General features: G+C 39.1%; 1 protein-coding gene across 2 annotated transcripts in view; it reads left to right on the forward strand.

Moving 5' to 3' along the window:
• CTNND2 (catenin delta 2) overlaps positions 1–15,999 on the forward strand; it is a 1,112,452-nt gene that overhangs the window by 346,261 nt on the left and 750,192 nt on the right. The window lies entirely within an intron of this gene.

Raw genomic sequence — 15,999 nt, forward strand, 5'->3', positions numbered from 1 at the left:
CATTGATGATGCCATCCAGCCATCTCATCCTCTGACACCCTCTTTTCCTTCTGTCCTCAATCTTTCCCAGCATCAGGAACTTTTCCAGTGAGTCAGCTGTTCGCATCAGGAGAACAAACTACTAAAGTTTCAACTACAGCATCAGTCCTTCCAAAGAGTGTTCAGGGTTGATTTCCCTTAGGATTGACTGGTTTGATCTTCTTGCTGTCCAAGGGACTCTCAGGAGTCTTCTCCAGCAACACAGTTCAAAGGTATCAGTTCTTTGGCATTCTGCCTTCTTTACAGTCCAGCTCTCACTACTGTATGTGACCACTAGGAAGACCATAGCCTTGACTATACAGACCTTTGTTGGCCAAGTAATGTCTCTGCTTTTCAACAAACACGTCATCTAGGTTTGTCATAGCTTTCCTGCCAAGGAGCAATCATCTTCTGATTTCATGGCTACAGTTGCCATCTGCAGTGATTTTGGAGCCCAAGAAGAGGAAATCTGTCACTACGTCCACCTTTTTGCCTTCTATTTGCCACGCAGTAATGGGGCCAGATGCCATGATCTTGTGTTTTTTTTTTTTTTTCAATATTTAGTCTTAAGCCAGCTCTTTCACTCTCCTCCTTCACCCTCATCAAGAGGCTCTTTAGTTCCTCTTTTTTTTCTGCCATTAGAGTGGTATCATCTGCATATCTGAGATCGCTGATGTTTCTCCCACCTATCTTAATTCCAGCTTGTTTCTCATCCAGCCTGGCATTTCTCATGATTCGCTCACTGTATAGGGTAAACAAAGAGGATGACAGCAGAGTCGTACTCCTTTCTCGATCTTATACCAATCAGTTGTTCCATTAAGCATTCTAACTGTTGCTTCTTGACCCACATACAGGTTACTCAGGAGACAGGTAAGATGGTCTGGTATTCTCATCTCTTTAAGAACTTTCCATAGTTTGTCATGATTCACACAATCAAAGACTTTAGCTTAGTCGATGAAACAGAAATAGATGATTTTCTGAAATTCCCTTGCTTTCTCTGTAGTCCAACAAATGTTGGAATCTGATCTCTAGTTCCTCTTCCTTTTCTAAACCCAACTTGGACATCTGGAATTTCTTGGTTCACATAAGGCTGAAGCCTAGCATGTAGGATTTTAAGCTTGACCTTACTAGCATGGGAGACGAGTGCAATTGTCCGATGGTTAGCACATTCTTCGGTACTATCCTCCTTGGGAATTGAGATGAGGATTGACCTTTTCCAGTCCTGCAGCCATGGCTGGGTCTTCCAGATTTGCTGACATAATGAATGAACTATTCTTCAATAAAAAGTAATAAAAAGAAGAAAAAATTAAATCGTATGATTATGAAGTAGAAGGCAGCACCCCTGTAATTAGCCATGAACCATGGATTTCTTTGGGAATCCAATCTATTTCAAAACAGACATTGGCAGATAATCTTGGACCCCATGGACTATAGCCTATCAGGCTCCTCTGTCCATGGGATTTTCCAGGCAAGAGTGCTGGAGTGGATTGCCATTTCCTTCTCCAGGGGATCTTCCTGACCCAGGAATCAAACCCGGGTCTCCCGCATTACAGGCAGATGCTTTTACCATCTGAGCCACCAGGGAAACCCCTACATAAGGTCAGGTGAGGACTTTCAGGAATTCTGAGGCAGGACATGAAGTCCTAATAACAATCATAGGAGCAAAAGCAGCAGAGTTGAAAGCATCAGCAACTGCAATTATGACATTTAAAATTATGATGCAGATAAACTAGTTATGTTTGTTTCGTGGTATGCTGCTGCTGCTGCTGCTAAGTCACTTCAGTCGTGTGCGACTCTGTGCGACCCCATGGACGGCAGCCCACCAGGCTTCTCCATCACTGGGATTCTCTAGGCAAGAATACTGGAGTGGGTTGCCATTTCCTTCTCCAATGCATGCATGCTAAGTTGCTTCAGTCGTGTCCGACTCTGTGCGACCCTATGGACAGCAGCCCACCAGGCTCCTCTGTCCACTGGATTCTCTAGGCAAGAATACTGGAGTGGGTTGCCATTTCCTTCTCCTTCATGGTATGGTTCATGTTAAATCACTATTCTTAGAATCTATTTCAAAAACTAGAATTACAACTTTCATATTGCCGGAGTAAGTTCCTGCCACCCCCGTTTTAATATACTGAATGCAGTTGAAAGTTGGCTTAGTAGATTTATGAACCTAGGGCATTTATCCTTATAAGCTGATGATGGGTTCATGTTGCATTTTGGAGGTAAAGGCAGAGTCACCCATTTGTTCAGTTGTTAAGATGCCCATTGTGAAGTGCCCTTCTTCTAAAGACCTCTTTACTCTGTAATAAGGTAGAGAAAAATGCAAGAAGCTTCCATCTATACTTTTAACTTACCAAATGATTAATCTGTGTTATAGTCATCAACGTATTTTCATAAATCATCTCACAACTTTGTCCTTGATTTAGCCCCTCATTGATTTTAGGCTACCAGTGTCACAGGAGAATTCTAGAACAAAGATTGCCTCAAACCACCATTATACATTAATATTATCAACTTGAAAAATGAAAAGCAGTATTCTAGACTGTTGATGTTTTGTTTGTTAATATTTAAAGTGAGAGCAAGTAAAGCTGTCTCTTGCTTTCTGTCTTTCCCAAACCAGCCTGTTGTTGGGTTATTCCCTTAATGTCCCCAGCTCGGTGTGTCACCGGACAGACACTGGATGAGACACTCTGGTCTCCGCGGCCAAAGGGCAGTGCCCTTGTTTCTCGCTGCAACTGCCAAGAAAGCATTTGAATAGTGCTAGCTAATGTCATTGTGTTTATTATACAGACTGACACATGTCTATGGGAACTTGTCTGAAAGGAAATACTCATCCATGTTGCTCTTCAATCTTCCCAGATGACAAAAATCATGGAGTTATTCTTGGTGCTGACAATGAAAAAAAAAATGGCTTTACTATCTCTCTACCTATAATGTCCTAATTATGTTAAAATTGGAATTGAAGTGGTGATGCAAGGTGTTGTTATGAGCCATTTGCAGTGTTAAAAATTCAATTATTGTGATGGCGTATTTCGCAATAACAAAATAGATGAAAAAGAAATCCTATCATGAATTTCCATAGAAAGACAAATTAAAATCTTATAGTGCTTTACACCCCCTTATTATTAAGGGACTTAATTAACACACTCTTGGAGAAATGTTCCTCTCTGCCTGAGCCTTGGGAATAAAGGCTAGTGGGGGAGGGAGGTCACTTTTCACTACTTGGCAAAAACTTCTCAAGAGCTGGGTGGGAGACCTTAGAGGTTGATGGGAATCCACTACTGTTTTAAAGCATTGCGCTGTCCAAATACTTTCTTTAATGAGTGCTAAGTACTTAAGTATATCTTAGTTTGTGCCTGAATGTTTTTTTGTAATTAGTTTGGTCGCTTAACTTCCCAGATAAGAATTTTGATACAAATTAGCTTTCTGTTAGTAAATTCATTATATATTAATATATAATTAAAGAATATGAAGATGATCCAGAATGATAATTTAGATAAAACCATTTTGTAAACTATAAGGCAACATGTATGTTTATATACGTACCATGATATTTCTCATTTAGAAAAGTGTTATTAAAGCCGTAATGAGTTGTGAGAGGTGAACAATTAAATACCAACAATTACATTGAATAAAGTAATTTTAATAAATCCACAATGACTGAGGATTTTTAAACACACATCATTAGAATTTAGAGATCTAAATTTTATTTTTAATAGCCTGAATTAAATCTGTTCCAATTATTTATTTCTTATGATGATGTCGATGATGTCTCTTCCTTTCAGGGCAGTTTTCTGCAGAAGAATATAAAATAGGTACAAAGTACCATTTTCCATATTATTGGAAGAAAGAATCTGTGCAAAAAGGACATTTCAATTAGGTCACAAATAGAAAAAAGGTGACAATTATACTATCGAAAGAAGAAACAAAATATATGCGGTACTGACATTCCTATGATACTTCAAGCATTTGTTGTTCAACACATGTATGTGAAATGTATGTTTGCATGCTCTTATTCATGTATATAGAAGAAGGCAGTGGCACCCCACTCCACTACTCTTGCCTGGAAAATCCCATGGATGGAAGAGCCTGGTGGGCTGTAGTCCATGGGGTCGCTGAGAGTTGGACGCTACTGAGCGACTTCACTTTCACTTCTCACTTTCATGCATTGGAGAAGGAAATGGCAACCCACTCCAGTGTTCTTGCTTGGATAATCCCAGGGACGGGGGAGCCTGGTGGGCTGCCGTCTCTGGGGTCGCACAGAGTCGGACACGACTGAAGCAGCTTAGCAGCAGCAACATTCATGTATATATCACTGAAAATACATATTCACATATTTTTTTCTTTTCAGATATGTTCTGAAATATATCTACATCCATGTATAGTACTACTAAATGAGTATATCACCCACACACACACACAAAAGTCCTTGCTGCTTTACATAAGCCAAATTACAGTACTCATTAGATTTAAAATTCTTTACATTCTTTTCATTTAATTCAGCCATTCATATGTGAGCTTTCAATCTCACCAGTAGACAGGCCCTCATGGAAACCTTCACAGTGTTGTTCCTGTTGCATTTTTATCACCCTAACTCTCATTCCCTTCAGTTTCTGGGCTGCTATTATGAAGCTAATTGCTGACATTTCTCTCCAGATCAAACCTTTCATTACCAGCATCATTGTCTGAAAGCATGCTGCCCAGTCATTCTGAAATATAATCTCCTACGCAGGTCTTCACTTTAAATGATATACACATATATTGTTTTAATTGCTGACATATTTTTTTCAACTTTCAAAAATGAAGCACAGGATTTCCCCAGTGGTCCAGTGGTTACGAATCCACCTGCCAGTGCAGGGAGCATGGGTTCTGTCCCTAGTCTGGGAAGGTTCATGTTCCACAGCTACAGAGCCACCCTCTAGAGCTCTTGCTCCACAACAGAAGCCACTGCAGTGAGAAGCCCACGTATCACTGGACAGTAACCCCCGCTTGCTGCAACTGGAGAAAGCCCGGCTGCAGCAACAAAGTCCCAGAGGACCGAAAATAATTAATTAGTTATTTTTTAAAAATACAATGTACTTACTATACGTGTAAAAATGTGAAGTGTGAGTCGTTCAGTCTTGTCTGACTCTGTGAACCCATGGTCTGTCCACGGAATTCTCTAGGCAAGAATACTTGGGTGGGTTGCCATTCCCTTCTCCAGGAGATCTTCCCAATCCAGGGAATGAATGCAGGTCTCCTGTATTGCAGGCAGATTTTATACCATCTGAGCTACCAGGGAAGTTGGTACATTTTATGTTCTGTGCTTAGTCGCTCAGTCGTGTCCGACTCTTTGCGACCCCATGAACTGTAACCCGCCAGGCTCCTCTGTCTGTGGGCATTCTCCAAGCAAGAATGCTAGAGCGGGTTGCTATGCCCTCCTCTAGGGGATCTTCCCAACTCAGGGATCAAACCCAGGTCTCCTGCATTGCAGGTGGATTCTTTACCAGCTGAGCCATCAGGGAAGCCCAACAATACTGGAGTGGGTAGCCTGTCCCTTCTCCAGGTGATCTTCCCGACCCAGCAACTGACCTGGGGGTCTCCTGCATTGCAGGTGGATTCTATACCAGCTGAGCTACCAGAGAAGCCCCCCAAAATGCTTATTATACATAGATTTTTATAGTTTTTAGGGTACCCCGAATATTGCTTGGGCTTAGGTAGCACAGTGGTAAAGAATCTGCCTGCCAATGCAGGAGACGCAGGTTTGATCCCTGATTGGGAAGATTCCCTGGAGAAGGGAATCTTCAGTGTTCTTCACGCACTTCAGTGTTCTTGCCTGGAGAATTCCATGGACAGAGGAGCCTGGCGGGCTACAGTCCATGGGGTCACAAAGAGTCCAACACAAGTGAGCAACTGAGTACATAGGCACTGTACTTACTTTTGATGTTTATAAGCCAGTCCTTAGTGAATATTAGCTTTAATGAATATTAACATTTTACCCTTGCCTTTATTGATAAAATTTTTTGGTTAAGTCCTATACTTCTGGTAAATTTTGTGATGACTAAAGATATGCTTTTGTTCTACTCTTGGTCTTCAATCCACGTATTATAAGACTGTAAGTGATAGACACCCCCTCTCTTCCCTCATCTTGTAAACATGAGGCTAATAAAGGAGAAAGTGAAATCTGTTTCCTTTCATTTAAAGAAGTTCGGATAAGTCATTCAAATGTAAGTGTTTGAGAAAGGATTTTCAGATTTCTGTGTACAACATTGGCCTTAATGACCTTTAAAATGGTTGGCAAAAATCCTGGTTGGTAAGGATTACTCAGTAGGTCAACTGGATCGAGAGCAGACCTTGGGCGCTCACTCCTTTGGGAACGTGGCTGATTCTTGTGCTTGTACCCAGTCTATCAGCCATGTCTGACCTTTGAGACCCTTTGGACTGTGGCCCGCCAGGCTTCTCTGTCCGTGGGATTCTCCAGACAAGAATACCCTCCTCCAGGGCATCCTCAACAACCCAGGGCTCAACACAGGGCTCAACCCAGCATCTCCTGTGTCTCCTGCATTGCAGGCGGATTCTTTACCCGCTGAGCCAGAGGGGAAGCTACGATGGCTGATTCTTACAGGGCTGGAATTTCTCATCAGAACCTTCTTCCTTGGTGAGAGGTAGGCAGGTGGACAATCTGACTCTTCATTGCTCTGGACACCCCATAAAAGCAAAGTGCGACCGTGGTTTTGAGGCATGACTCCAGGAGACAAACCGCTGTCCATGATAAATATCCTAGTGGTTAAGAACACCTGTTCTGAAGTCAAACTGCTCAAGTTCTCATAAAGTTTCACTATATAAAATCAATGTGATTTGAGGCAAATTTTTTTAATTTTCCTGAATCTCTTTTCTCATTGATAAAATGAAAATTTAACTTGTTCCATTTAAATGTGTGCAGAAACAGTGGTAAAATTCCACTCTGTGCTCAAGTGGCTTTTTCAGTAACACAGTGAAAAAGACAGCTGTTCCTTATCCCATGAGGATGAGGACAGAGGCAGTTTCAGGTGTGTGGGAAGTGAGTTTTCCTTGTTATCCATTCTGAGTTACTGACCCAATAAAATGCCAGCTCTTCTCATCTTCGTTGTTTTTTCAAACATGCCCCTGTCTAGAGAGCATGATTGTGAATTAAGGGAAGCAAGGGATTGGTAGAGGCCAAATTGTGAATTTATAACAAGAAATAGGGAACATAGCACAAATCTACAGAGCTGAATGAACCTTAATATTTCATGGAGTCCATTGGATGACCTGAGAAATTTTGAAAATGCCAGGGAAACATTTCATTTTAGATAGGCTACACTTACAAAGAGACCAATCTCAGTATTTAGGAGCTTTAAAGAGCTATAGCTTTAGCCTGTAGGCATTCTAATACATGTTTATTTCAGATATGCAGTGTCAATTCTAGAATCAACTTAAGCTGCATCATAGTGTGAAACACCTCCATTTTTGTATACCTGTGTTTGAGCAATGTTCGTAAATAGAAGTGTATTCAAAATATCTTGTAGAAAATTCTTCGAAATTCTCAAAAGAGAATGTAATATTTCAACAAATGATAAGCCACTGATCCTGTAGTAATTCATATATGTTTAATATACAGTGTTACACATATATACGGAATCTAGAAAAATGGTACTTAAGAATTTATTTACAAGGCAACAGTGGAGAAACAGACAGAGAGAGTACACTTATGGACATGGGGAGAGGGGAGGAAAGGGTGAGATGTATGGAAAGAGTAACATGGAAACTTACATTATCATATATAAAATAAGTAGCCAACGGGAATTTGCTGTGTGGCTCAGGAAACTCAAACAGGGGCTCTGTTTCAACCTAAAGGGGTGGGATGGGGAGGGAGATGGGAGGGAGGTTCAAAAGGGAGGGAATATATGTATACCTATGCCTGATTCATCTTGAGGTTTGACAGGAAACAGCAAAATTCTGTAAAGCAATTATCCTTCAATTGAAAAAAAAAACCAACTGTAGAGTATTACATTTTCTGCAGAGTTTACACACATCCAACCCCACCACAGGACAAAGAGGGAACTTGGAGATTATTGTCAGGCATCCAAAAAGAAATGGAACAAATATATTATAATTCACAAAAGATTATTGACCAAATATTTAAATACTGTTCTAAGTTTAAAAAAAAAAAACACTGCTGAGAAAAACAAAACATGAAGCCCAAGAATACTTGAGTCCTAGAGTTACAGGAACACCGGACATACTGAGCCTGTTCATCCCTGTGTAACCCCCACCCCGTCTTCATGACAGAAGTGCCAGTAGCCAGTGTCCTCTGTATTTAACTTCCCAAGACACAGTTAAATCTCAAAAGTGAGAGGACAGAGTGTTCCAGGCTAACTGTAAGATATCATGCTAATACCAAGGAGAAGGTCTTCTACAGGGAATAATTATACCAAAATATTCATAGAGTTATGACTTGGTGTATTGCAATGCATGTTTTTAAGAATTGACTCATGTTTGTTTTAAATGCTGCCTTCTGATTTCTTTGATCTTTAGTCTTTTTTGCAAAGAAATATTTTTAAAGTATTCTCCTTGGCATGTGTCTTAGCCAAACACATTGTGGGAAGAACTTAAAATGCTTAGTCATGTGCGTTCTCTTATTGGTATTCCTGAGGTGCCTCGGCCTAGGGCAGTGACATAATACCTAACTCCGGCCAAAGGAACAGTGCCCACTCTGTTTTGACAGAGTATTATTCATGATCACCACTTTACAGAAATGTTCAAGAATATCAAGTAAAGGCATGAGCTAATTATGCAAAAAATCGAAACAAATGCTACTTTTCATACTAGGAGATTAAGATACAATAATCTTAGTAGCCAGATAAATTGAGTTACTTCTTAGATAGTGCCTCAGATACATGCTTGAGATATGAAAACGGGTAAAATAAGACCCTTTCCATCTGAGTTCTGCCATAGGAAAATTCTCCTTTGCGATTTAAAATGTTGCATTATTCTGCCAAAAAAACGTGTATATGTGTGTGAGTGCACGCACGTGTGTGATTGTGCAGGCTTGTGTGAGAGACAGACAGAGAGACTGACTTTAAAAATGAGGACTTCTGCATTTGTTATCAGTAGTACTTAGAAAGTGCATATATATATACTCATTGTAAAACTGTTGCATTGTGGCATTTTAGGAGTAGTCTATGCAGCAGATGTATCTCTAGCTCTAATGGACAAATGTACTAAAAACTATGTTCTAAATTCATTTTCTTGCACTCTTTGCAGTCATGCATTCCATAACTGGAGATCCTTGTCTTTAAGCTTTGTTTATGCCAAAAATATAAATTTATATGAATTTCGTGAATTGACAGTCTGCATCATCAAGGATACCAGGGATTTGCTAAACTGTAACTGGATGGTCGATATACATCCTGTGTAAGAAACCAAGAGTGCTTTGAATACAGTGAACTAATTATGATGCCAGAGGAGAGCCCTGGAATCCTTTGTCTTCAGTTTGAGATCTTTTACATGAACTTTAAGGCATAGAGTGAAGGAAGAGGAATATCCTGCCCAGGATGAAAGGTCTCAATAAAAGGTATTTCTCCAAGTAGGGCAAATGAGAACCAAAATATGTTTTATGAGTGGGATTTAGTATATAGAGCCTGCACTCCCAGTTAGAGGGTTCAAATTTACACCAGTGCACAAGTAGGAGCAGGTGTGTGAAGATATGTATTTCCAGCCTCTAAGTACAGAGGGTCCTACTTCCGAGTGTGTCCTGCAACAGGTCACCAGGGTTTAGTAGTAGCAGGAGGCATGGAGGTTTCGGTTTTATTTGAGCCGCTGTCACGACCAGGGCCCTGGGCAAAAGGCCAGCGTGGTTTGTTTGACTTCCTTCCTCTTTCTTTTCTTCCTTTTCTTTCCTCTCCCACGTCCTGCCATCCATTCTGGTCATGGACAGCAGAGATAACTGCAGACTGCAAATGAAATGCTGAACTGGCTCTAAAAATATGACTCCTTGCAACCATTTAATTGCAAAAGAATCTTTGTGCTGGAGCTTCACCATGCCCCTCAGAAGGCCAACTCAGTAATTTGGCTGTCAATCATGTGTAATTTTATACCTTAGAGTCTGGAGGGATAATAAATAGAATTAGAGTTTTCCACTGGAATGCTGATTCTTAGAAAATGAACAGCCCAAATTACTGGAAGAGTCTTTTAAAAAGGTCTTATGGAAAGACCAGGTTTTATCAAAATAAAAAAATTTAAAAATAGTCAACTATTCATTTTAAACTTATTTAAAAATCACTGCAAAGTCTGTCACTTATTTATGTTAAACCATTCTGGTATTAGTGCCACTTGCTCTTCTACCCTGCTGTCAGTGGATAAAAATAGTCAGGATACTAGATTGCAGTTTCTTTTTATCTGGTCTGAGAAATTGGATTATTTGCCTAAAAGGACCATAATATAGTGAAATATTTTTAAATGGATGATACCACGCAAAATAGTGAGTCCTTTGGTTCTACTTTTATTTTGTAAGACTTAAAAATCTTTTCTTTTAAAACAGAATGTATAAGGATATTCCTGGAAACTTCGAGAACTGAAATGGGATTTGAACAAAATCAAGCACGTTAGAACAGAAATAATGTTCCTGTTCATATGCATGCCTCTTACAGCATTCAAAAATCTGGGACAGAAAATAATGTAGGGTTTTATTGTTTAAGGATAACATACATAGAAAAATGAGTGTATGCCATCAGGTAAAACTTGCTCAAGATTATGTGTCTGACACTTGACCACAATACTGCATTTTGGTTACTGTTTTATTTTCTTTGCTGAATAGCATTTCATGGTGTACATGTACCATGCTAAACGCATCCTCACAATCGGGCATTTCAGTAGTGTCCAGTGTGGGGGCTGATATGAATACTACAGATATGAGTATTCTAGGTGATGTCTTCTGATGCACTTATACATGTTTCTGTTGAGTCTATACCTGAGAGCAGGATTTCTGGGACATAAAATATGCATAAAAGAGTTTTAAAAGAGATGGAAGGACATGAAATTTCCTTTACCATTTTATATTCCCATTCACAGTCTATGAAAGTTATGGTAACACCCAATTATTTGCCAATATTTGGTGTTTTTCTCTTCTCCCCCTTTTTTATCATAACCCTTCTGATATGCATTGATATCCTATGAAAATTTAAATCTGTATGTTCCTTGCCTTGTGAGTAACGAAAGGACGTTGTTCAGCTTTTCATTTGTTTATTGGCTGTGTGCATACCCTGTTTTATAAAGTGCTTGTCCAAGTGTTTTGAAGTATATGTACCTGTATACAAACACACACACATGCACAGAACATTCTTCCACTACTGCTCCTTCACCTTTTTAGTGGAATCTTTGATAAAATGAATTCCCCAATTAATATGGTCCAACTTATAACTTTTTTACTTGCTTTTTATTGTTAGCATTTTTTGTATCCTGCATGAGAAAGCCTTGGCTACTGTAACGTCATGCATGTGTTCTATCTTTTACTTCCAGAACTTTGTTTAATCTTTCATATCTAGACCAGCACTTTACATGGAATTGATTTTTGCGTGTTTTTGAGATGGGGATCAAGGTGCATTTTTTCACAGTATGGATATCCAGAGGAAAGCATCATCTTTTCCACTGCTTGAATGTCGTCAGCCTCATAAATTAGATATGTGTGTAGCCTGGTATCCAGATTATCTCGTTTCACTGTTCTGTCTCTCCTTACATGGATACCTCATGGTCTTAATTGCCACTGCTTTGCAATGTGCTTTCTTATCTGTTAGTTTCACCCTTCTGGATTTGTTTCTTTCCTTCAAAACTACTTGCTTTTCTTGGCCACTTGCATTTTCATATACATTTTACTATCCACTATCCATTATCTCAGCCTCTCCTGTGCCTGGGGTGGGCGAGGCGGGGGGGAAAGATGCTGTGGTTTGGATTGGAATTGTGTTAACTCTATCAATTAACCTAAGGAGACTGGAATCTTTACAATATTTTATCTGTCAGTCCATAAACACAGTATTACCCTCCAATCATTTAAGTCAGCTTTAATTTCAATAGGTTGTTGTTGCCAAGTCAGGTTAGGCTGCTTGCTGCTCAAAAACCAACAATCGAAGGGGCAGGGTCAGTAGACAGGAAAGATGCTTTATTCAGAAAAGCTGGCAATCGAGGGAGAAGATGGACTCATGTCCAGCAACCAACTCTGAAGATTGTGCTTAGCTAGCGATGGCAATTTTTAAAGTGAAAAAAGAGGAAACAATCTCAGTTAATCATTAAAGTAGGAGGTCAGATTCTTCATCACTTTTGCACTGCGTGCCAACCTGCTGACTTCTCCTGATCTTCCTTTGGATGCTATCTTGCCTGCATGGTTTGCCTCAAAATTTAATAAGCGGAAGCTGGGGGTGCAAAGTCCGACATTCATCACTCTTCTTCCTTCTGGTGAAAGAAGGGAATCAATAGGTTAAGCAAGGCATAGTATATATTGAGTAAAGCAAAAATAAGGAGCTAGGTTAAATGTTGTCTTTGTTGTTGTTTAGTCGCTCAGTCATGTCCAACTCTTTCCAGCCCCGTGGACTGCAGCACTCCAGGCTTCCCTGTCCTTCACTATCTCTAGGAGTTTAAATGTTGCCTAGTGATCTCATCTTTATAATGAAGGTCTGAGGAAAACAGGGATGAACAAACAGAAAAGAGGCAAAGGAGCTACTTACATTGTCTAGTGTTTAGTGTAGAGGTCTTTCGCCACTTTCATAGGTATAGTCCAAGTTATTGGATACTTTTCTATGATATAAATATGATTACTGCTTTAATTTCTTTATTGCTAGTATACATAAGGTCTTCACTGATGGCTCAGATGGTAAAGAATCCACCCCAGCAATGCAGGAGGCTCAAGTTTGATCCCTGGGTCAGGAAGATCCCCTGGAGAAGTGAAATTGCTACCTATTCCAGTATTCCTGCCTGGAGAATCCCATGAACAGAATCCCATGGCTGCCTACTGTCTGTGGGGTTGCAAAGAGTTGGACACAGCTGAGCTACTAACATGCATACAATACACATAAAGAAAATGGGTGTTTTTGTACATTTGCTTTTTATTTTTACTGTATCACTGAAGATCCCCAGTATGGTGTTAGGAAGCATAGTGGTAGCAGTGAATGATTTTTCATTCATGGTTAAGGAGAGGTTTTTAATATTTAACTCATTGTAATTGTTTTCATTATCAAATGGAGGGAACCACTCTCCATGCCTAGTTTGCAAAACTGGTTTCTTAAACTACAAATGACTATTGAATTTTATGAAAACCAAGTATTTGTGCTTTTTTAGATCAAGTTTTAAGCCATTAGAATGGATATTCCACAATGTTCAACTCATTCTGCTTTCTTCAGAGAACACTTTAAGATCAACCAAGAATACAAAAAAAAAAAAAGGAATACAATTCCACATACAATAATGCTAGACAGAATCAGCCACAAACTCACATAAAGAAGGTATGCAGAGTTTAGAAACCGCTTTTCAGATTTCATTCTGTATGCAAATTTCATTCTAAAAAAAGTAGGAAGGAGGGAAAGATGGATGGAAGAAAGGAAGCGTCAGGACTCAGCATCCTTCACTGGAACACAGAGTCCTGAAGAAGGCATGGTGGGGGATGGGAGAGACGAAAAGCCCTATAGAGGACAAGCTCCAACAAGAGAGAATCATCTTGAGGGGGGCGTTTCAAGAACTGCATTTTTTGTTTTCACTTCCTTCACACTCAGCACTTTCTCCTTCCCAATCAGTTAGTAAGCAGAAGTCAGGCCAAGAAAAGGTTGTCAAAATTGAAAAATAAGCAATAAACTGAAGGGTTTAAGTATAAGACAATGGGTTAACTCTGTTTTTTTAAGTAACAAATCAGAAACAGAAGAAAGTAACACAGTGATATTCAAAAGGCAGAGAAAGTATAATTCCAGAAGATAAAATCACCCCCAGAAAGCTTAAAAGAAAATTAGCCATATTCTTTTTTTATAGCCTGAAGACATTTAAAATCATGAGGGGAAAGTGAAATCAAAGAGATGATGATAAGACAAAAAAGATGTGGGAAGAATAAACTGGCAATGCTCATGAAAAAAAAAAATAGGAAAAAATAAAGCCATTTCCTGAAATGAAACCACATTAGAAGCCTCAAGAAGAATAACAGTGCAGGAATATAGAGACCTGGCATGAGGGAATAAAGCAGAAGAGAAAAAAAAATACATAAAAGCAAGAAAAAAGAAGGCAATCGATATGGAAGAGAGATAGCTTGGAACTAATGTATGAGATGTTATCACCTGGGAAAATAATTTTCTTAAAAGGGAGACTGCCAGCCTGGCTCTTAATTCTGTTCTTCAGTTTTCAGTGTCAGAAGATACCTGAATGATTCATTCACAAACACTGTGTGTGTGCTGAGTCACTTCAGTCATGTCCAACTCTTTGCAACCCTATAGACTGTAGACCGTCAGGCCCCTCTGTCCATGGGATTCTCCAGGCAAGAATACTGGGGTGGGTTACCATGCCCTCTTCCAGGGGATCTTCTTGAGCCAGTAATCAAGCCCATGTCTCTTAAGTCTCCTGCATTGTCAGGTGGCTTCTTTATCGTTAAGCCACTTTACCACTTGGGAAGCCCACTCACAAACACTATAGAACCTCTAAGTAGGGGGCCAAGAGTTGTCTGAACTCAGGAGCATGCTCACAGAAATGAAAGTGAGCTGACATCTACAGGCACCAGGAACACCCCATTCTAGTTGACTGACACCCCCATGGTAGTTACCAGTCCTCCAGGCAACAGAAAATATCCAATCTGCACTGGTAGGAACACAGGCTTCCCCATAAAGCATTCTTGCCAAAATATCTTAGGAACAACATAGTCAATCAAGACCTAGGTCAGGGTTCATGATTTAGGTTTGGACATACGACAGTATTAAGGGGGAGCAGGAGAGTAGTTAGGGTATGTGGAATATTCATGTCAATGTATGGCGAAACCAATACAGTATTATAAAGTAAAATAAAGTAAAAATTAAAAAAAAGAAATACCCTTTATTTTATAAAAGTGTGTGCTGTTTGAATTTTTACTAGTAAGCTTATATTGTTTTAAAATATCAAAAATTAATTTTAAAAAGTCATCGTTTCTACTATATGTAAAATAGATAACCAACAAGGACTTACTGTGTAGCAGAGTACTATACTTAGCATGTTGTAATAACCTATAAGGGAGAAGAATCTAAAAATAAATATATATGTGTATATGTGTGTGTGTATAGCTGAATCATTTTGATGTATATCTGAAACTAACACAACATTGTAAATCAAGTATACTTCAATTAAAAAAATTAAACAATATAATAAACCATAAAAAGTCACCCTTTTTAGTTCTTTGAGCTAATACTAAATACAATCCTTTTCAAATGGGGACTAGTAGTACCTCCTTTTGACATTATCAAGTATTATCCTAACAATTATAGTTCTTTAAGTTTTAGAATTAAAGACAATATTTCTTCTATAATTTATCACCTTATTAACACTTGCAGTTATCCAGTTACATTGGGCTATCTCTTTTTTAAATAACTTGCTTCAGGTTGTATAATTATGAAATGGGGCCTGAGTCCATTTGATACAGTGTTCAGTAAAATACATTGTTCAGTTCATGTGTTTGGAAGTCATGGTTAAAATAGGAAAAAAACAGGTAAAAGACTCAAAAGTGTTTAAGGCTGTCAGTATTTAAAATTTAGGTTCAAAGTTAGCATCTAGAAAAGTTTTCTTTCCTGTGAGCCTTGGGTTGATTACACTTGGCCTTATTTTTTATTTTTCTTGAATGACAATCTCATTTCAAAAAATGAAAAAAAAGATGTTGAATAAACTTGTGTTGGTTGCAGAGCTCATCTCTAAATACAACTAGACTGGCTTTGAATATGAACTCTGAACAATCTTGAATCCATCTCCTGCCTTTGAATTCACCAAGGAAACAAAGTC

This window comes from Capra hircus, chromosome 20 (assembly GCF_001704415.2).
Source record: "Capra hircus breed San Clemente chromosome 20, ASM170441v1, whole genome shotgun sequence".
NCBI lineage: Eukaryota > Metazoa > Chordata > Mammalia > Artiodactyla > Bovidae > Capra > Capra hircus.